The sequence below is a fragment of the Dermacentor andersoni genome, chromosome 9 (assembly GCF_023375885.2).
Source record: "Dermacentor andersoni chromosome 9, qqDerAnde1_hic_scaffold, whole genome shotgun sequence".
Classification (NCBI taxonomy): domain Eukaryota; kingdom Metazoa; phylum Arthropoda; class Arachnida; order Ixodida; family Ixodidae; genus Dermacentor; species Dermacentor andersoni.
The window spans coordinates 78,859,383-78,865,530 of NC_092822.1; positions in this window are offsets into that span (position 1 = coordinate 78,859,383).

Genomic DNA, 6,148 nt, shown 5'->3' on the forward strand with positions numbered 1-6,148 from the left:
CACAGGCTGGAAAGGTAAAAGATGACATTGTTGAGTATTGTGGCGTCATCCTGCCAGTTGTGGACACTAACTCCATCGTGATGGATAGCCAGTCCTCTCCATCGCTTTCGTCGGTGCTGCTGAGTTGCCGAGTTTGTTCCCCCAATACGGAAAGGAACATAAAAAGAAATGTGGAGGTAAGCCCGCACAAGCCGAACGTATAGCGGGCTGAGAAAACCAATCATAAGATAAATGAAAAGAGATCGTCCATGCTTACAATCCAAAAGAGATTTAGAGACAAAAACCAATGAAAGATAAAAACGAAAGGTTTGCGGAGCTGTAGCCACTTATCGAAGGAAGAGCAGTGTATGAAGATGGAATATGGCCGCGAGTAAAGGGCCGCGCGGATCCACCGAAGAGCGTGCTCCTATAGGTTACATGAAAAGCTCAGCTTCGGCATTGATGTGCATGCTTTGTGAATCTGCAAGTTTAGTGCAGATATGTTGAAGCTTCAAGACAGCCACCTGCAGTCCAGAGAGAAGGGGAACTGCCATCTTTAGTCTAGAGAGAGCAGAACTGTGTGTGCACTCCGTGCTGCAGGGGGTCCAAGTATATCGCAAGGTTCGGTGGTAAGGTGACCTGGCCGGGAACAGCATTGTCTGCTAATGTGCCTGCAAGCCAGATAGCACGTGTAGCGAGGGCATCAACCGAGCAGGCGCTGGTGCCGCTGAAGACAGTGGTGCCTCTGCTAAGTCACCCAAGAGCAGATAGAGATTACGGGGTTTTACGCACCAAAACCATTTTCTGATTATGAGGCCCGCCGTAGTGGAGGACTCCGGAAATTTCTACCACCTGGGGTTCTTTAACGTGCACCTAAATCTAAGTACACGCAAGAGCAGATGAAGGGTGGACAGGGCATTGGCATGGTTGCTCCTTCGGGCATGCTGACCATATTGTAAGGGTGGGGATTTCCAGGATGGACGTTTGGTAGTTGATTCCAGAACCTCCACCAAATAAATGAGCTGTATTGGCGCTCTTTGGCCACACTTGGCCCTTGCGCCAATAAACGCTACATATCATCATCATGTATTGTACGGAACAAACGGCTACAGCAGTCACGTCAGGTAGCGCTCTGAACTGTAACTTCAGTGTCGTCTTGGGCGAAGTGTCGACGATGCTGGCGCTGTTGGTGGTGTTCGTCATGTTCAGTTCGCGCTTTTCGTCTGCCTAACAACAGACATCACAGGGGTGCCAGTCATAGCCAGCTTATTACATACTTAAGCATTAAAAGGTGTCATGAAAGCAGGGAACTTCCTGCACCCCTCATCCAGTAGCACCACCAGTAGCCTTTACAGAGGTTTGTTTTTCAAACAAAATGATAGGCTTCAGTTACACTGATAAGGTCATCAGTGCCTAGAACAAGAAACGCTAGAACTGCATGCAGGGTGACAATGCGATAGTATGCGCATATTATGAATGCACCGTCTTCATTGCATTTATCGTGATAGCACGTGAAACTTGATGCCGGAAATTTGATGATCTCCCCATTGAGCATTTTTTGGCGTTTATTCTTCAGCCATGCTCATCGAGTGACAGCATATACGGCAGCCACTAGGAGAGTGGAACATTCATATCTCGCAGATTGAAAGTTACTATTAGGAAATGTGTACTGTGGAATAAAAACACTAATCCTCATGTGATCCGGACTCACTTTTCATGATCGCAAATTGTGTAACGCTTGCTATATATCTTGGCTCAAGAATATTCATACAGTTTCTGACAGATATCGTTAATATAAAAGGAAAGTTCGGTCATATTCCATGCTTCAGCTTCCGTCCAACAGGCCTGGAAATCTTTGAACACTGGTCGTGTCGCGGGAAAGCCGTCAAGTATCATTATAATGTTGCACTTTAGGAGTTTGTCATACCCATCTTGATCAGTGTATGCGTTGGCCCGATTGATAAGGCCCTTTGAAGCATCTGTATCCCCTAAGACATAAGCACCTTTCCTGTTGATCTTCTTGCATGCATGAAGAAAGCTAGATTTTAGAAGACAGGGCATTGCTTCTCCTCTGCATGACAATTCCGGTTTGTTTGCTAATCTTTTTAACTCGGCTGAGAGTATATTACCACCCCCGGGAACTAAATCTCCATTTCTCGGGGTTACAGTATTCAATCGGGGAAAATATTCCAGTGGCACTTTTATTCCAGCGGCACTCTTCCAGTAGCACTCTTCAGTGCTCCAAAGAAGCTAGGACGAGGAAGAGCGCCTCGATCTGAGAACAGGAGCTAGGCAATGGCCAAGGACTCCACAGCCAGTGCTTTAGTAATAAATGTGGCCGCAGTTACCTTTAATGGTGACCTCCACAATATAAAGTAGCATTATTTACAGCGATATCAAGTGCTTGTGTGGGGTCTCGTAATCACTGCATCTGTTTCTCGCAGTTTTCCATCATTCCAGGTGTAACAAGTTGCCTAACTAAGGTCTCTGGGAGACCAGAATTGGTGAGCTGAAGTAATTTTTGCGTGATAAAAAAATCATGTGGATCCCACACACTGTAGCAGACAACCCAATCGAAGCTTTCTGTAGTGTTTGCTTTTACTGACGACAATTGGCGGTAACGTAGACGGCGAATGTTGAGTTTGTTCAGGGTTTAGTCCAATTGAAGAGTGGTGAGTTGTTGAGCGTTACCTTGCATGCACCACTGCTATTTTTGACGTAGTACACAAAACGCACAGCGACACGGGTTTGCTTGGGGTGTTGTTGTGCGCCATTGTTCATAACCTCCGAGAAACTTAACTTTGTCGGTTGCTCACATGGCACATTGCACTGTTCCAGACGTGGGGGCTGTACGTGCCCAAACAGCAATGGAATTTTAAGGCACGCCGTAGTGGCAGACTGCGGATTAAATTTGACCACCTGGGTTTCTTTACAATGTACCTATATCTAAGTATGCGAGCATTTATGTACTTAGCCGCCGTCCAAGTGTGGCTGCCATGGTTGGGAGCAAGCCCGCGACCTCAAGCAATGCCATAGCCGCAAGACTACCGCGGCGGGCACAGAAGTTTCCATTCCGCGTGCGACCGCTTCCGTAATGTCGTCTTGACACTACAGTGCTTTAATGCCTCTTGGCATTTGCACCCCATGCGTTAGTCGTTCACTTGACAAATTTGCAGAGTGTTTGTTTTTCAGAAATAACAGAAACGTACCGTGAAGTACCTCAAACTCGAATTATGCAGTTCAATAGCAACCGCTGTCGTGTCTCATAGTAGCGGTTCCTGACTTTCCTACATCGCTTTTTCTCTCTCCCGCCCTCCCCCATGTTTATGAAGCGCGAGCGAAGAGTGACAAGGCTTTTCGTGGCAGCATCATTTCGACCGATTCTCGGCCTCTGGTACCTACTTTCCTTTGGGATGTTGCATGAAAGTGGAGAGATGAGCGCTGTAGTTTCTGCGATGATTTGCGGAGTGTCACGCATGATTACAGTTGTGATGATGATATTGTGCCGACGGCCAGACACGCCATAGTCGTTACAATGCCCAGATGGCACTGTGACGCTTCGCCGTGGTGTTGCGTAGTCTCGGCCACGCTTCTGCTATGTAACCGCATGTTTTCAACTACCTCTCGACGCGGCGTGTAAACTAGCAGCAGCAGCAGAAGCAGTGGAAAAATCAATGGAAGAAGCAACGGAAGCTTCGCTTTACAGAAATACTCCTGAAGCCTTCTACTTGTCTATTTCAACGATATTGCATTGTCCCACCTATCTATTCGACTTCACCTGCCATCCCCTAGCTGCCTGATTAGCTCTAATGGTAAAGCGGGTGCCCCGGAAAGGCGGTGGTTCCGCGTTCGAGTCCCGGAGCAGGACGAATTTTTTTTTCAACTATGAAGCTTTTCTTTCGAGGAGCCCGTATGGATTTCCTTCGTAGCACTTAGCTATGTTTGGGTGGCTGTCTCATTTTCCCTTTAAGAACCAGACGCTGTTGAAGCAATAAAGCTGATTATTGGAAGGAGACATACGAAGCTGGTCTATCTTGCAGATATGAGAGTATATGGCACCCTGTGTATGTCTACAGGAAAGAGGAGCCCATCAGAAGCCTGCAAGAGGAGATATTACAAGCAGAAGTAATAGTAAGAGTGAAACATGTGGCTGAGCCAAAAAGAAATGAACAGAATAGGGTGGTGCTGCAGTCTGAAACTAAATTATGGGCATCATTAAGGAGTGCGCAATAGAAGTCGGTGGTAACGCCGTTAAACAGGAAACCAGTAAGCTATCGCAGGAGACGAAAGATCTGATCAAGAAACGCCAATGTATGAAAGCCTCTAACCCTACAGCTAGAATAGAACTGGCAGAACTTTCTAAGTTAATCAACAAGCGTAAGACAGCGGACATAAGGAACTATAATATGGATAGAATTCAACAGGCTCTCAGGAACGGAGGAAGCCTAAAAGCAGTAAAGAAGAAACTAGGAATAGGCAAGAATCAGATGTGTGCGTTAAGAGACAAAGCCGGCAATATCGTTACTAATATGGATGAGATAGTTCAAGTGGCTGAAGAGTTTTATAGAGATTTATACAGTACCAGTAACACCCACGACGATAAGGTGAGAGAGAATAGTCTAGAGGAACTTGAAATCCCACAAGTAACACCGGAAGAGGTAAAGAACGCCTTGGGAGCTATGCAAAGGCGGAAGGCAGCTGGAGAGGATCAGGTAACAGCAGATTTGTTGAAGGATGGTGGGAACACTGCCCTAGAAAGGTTGGCCGCCCTATATACACAATGCCTCATGACCTCGAACGTACCGGAATCTTGGAAGAACGCTAACATAATCCTAATCCATAAGAAAGGGGACGCCAAAGACTTGAAAAATTATAAACCGATCAGCTTACTGTCCGTTGCCTACAAAGTATTTACTAAGGTAATCGCAAATAGAATCAGGAATACCTTAGACTTCTGTCAACCAAAGGACCAGGCAGGATTCCGTAAAGGCTACTCAACAATAGACCATATTCACACTATCAATCAGGTGATAGAGAAATGTGCGGAATATAGCCAACCCTTATATATAGCCTTCATTGATTACGAAAAAGCATTTGATTCAGTCGAAACCTCAGCAGTCATGGAGGCACTACGGAATCAGGGTGTAGATGAGCCATATGTAAAGATACTGGAAGTTATCTATAGCAGTTCCACAGCCACCGTAATCCTCCACAAAGAAAGCAACAAAATCCCAATAAAGAAAGGCGTCAGACAGGGAGATACGATATCTCCAATGCTATTCACAGCGAGTTTACAGGAGGTATTCAGAGACCTGGAGTGGGAAGAATTGGGGATAAAAGTTGATGGAGAATACCTTAGCAACTTGCGATTCGCTGATGATATTGCCTTGCTTAGTAACTCAGGAGACCAATTGCAATGCATGCTCACTGACCTGGAGAGGCAAAGCAGAAGGGTGGGTCTGAAAATTAATCTACAGAAAACTAAAGTAATGTTTAACAGTCTCGGAAGAAAACAGCAGTTTACGATAGGTAGCGAGGCACTGGAAGTGGTAAGGGAATACATCTACTTAGGGCAGGTAGTGACCACGGATCCGGATCATGAGACTGAAATAACCAGAAGAATAAGAATGGGCTGGGGTGCGTTTGGCAGGCATTCTCAAATCATGAACAGCAGGTTGCCACTATCCCTCAAGAGGAAAGTGTATAACAGCTGTGTCTTACCAGTACTCACCTACGGGGCAGAAACCTGGAGGCTTACGAAAAGGGTTCTGCTGAAATTGAGGACGACGCAACGAGCCATGGAAAGAAGAATGATAGGTGTAACATTAAGGGATAAGAAAAGAGCAGATTGGGTGAGGGAACAAATGCGGGTAAATGACATCTTAGTTGAAATGAAGAAAAAGAAATGGGCATGGGCCGGACATGTAATGAGGAGGGAAGGTAACCGATGGTCATTAAGGGTTACGGACTGGATTCCAAGGGAAGGAAAGCGTAGTAGGGGGCGGCAGAAAGTTAGGTGGGCGGATGACATTAAGACGTTTGCAGGGACAACATGGCCACAATTAGTACATGACCGGGGTAGTTGGAGAAGTATGGCTGAGAAGTAACTAGGATGATGATGATGATGATGATGATGATGATGATGATGATGATGATGATTGCTTGCTGC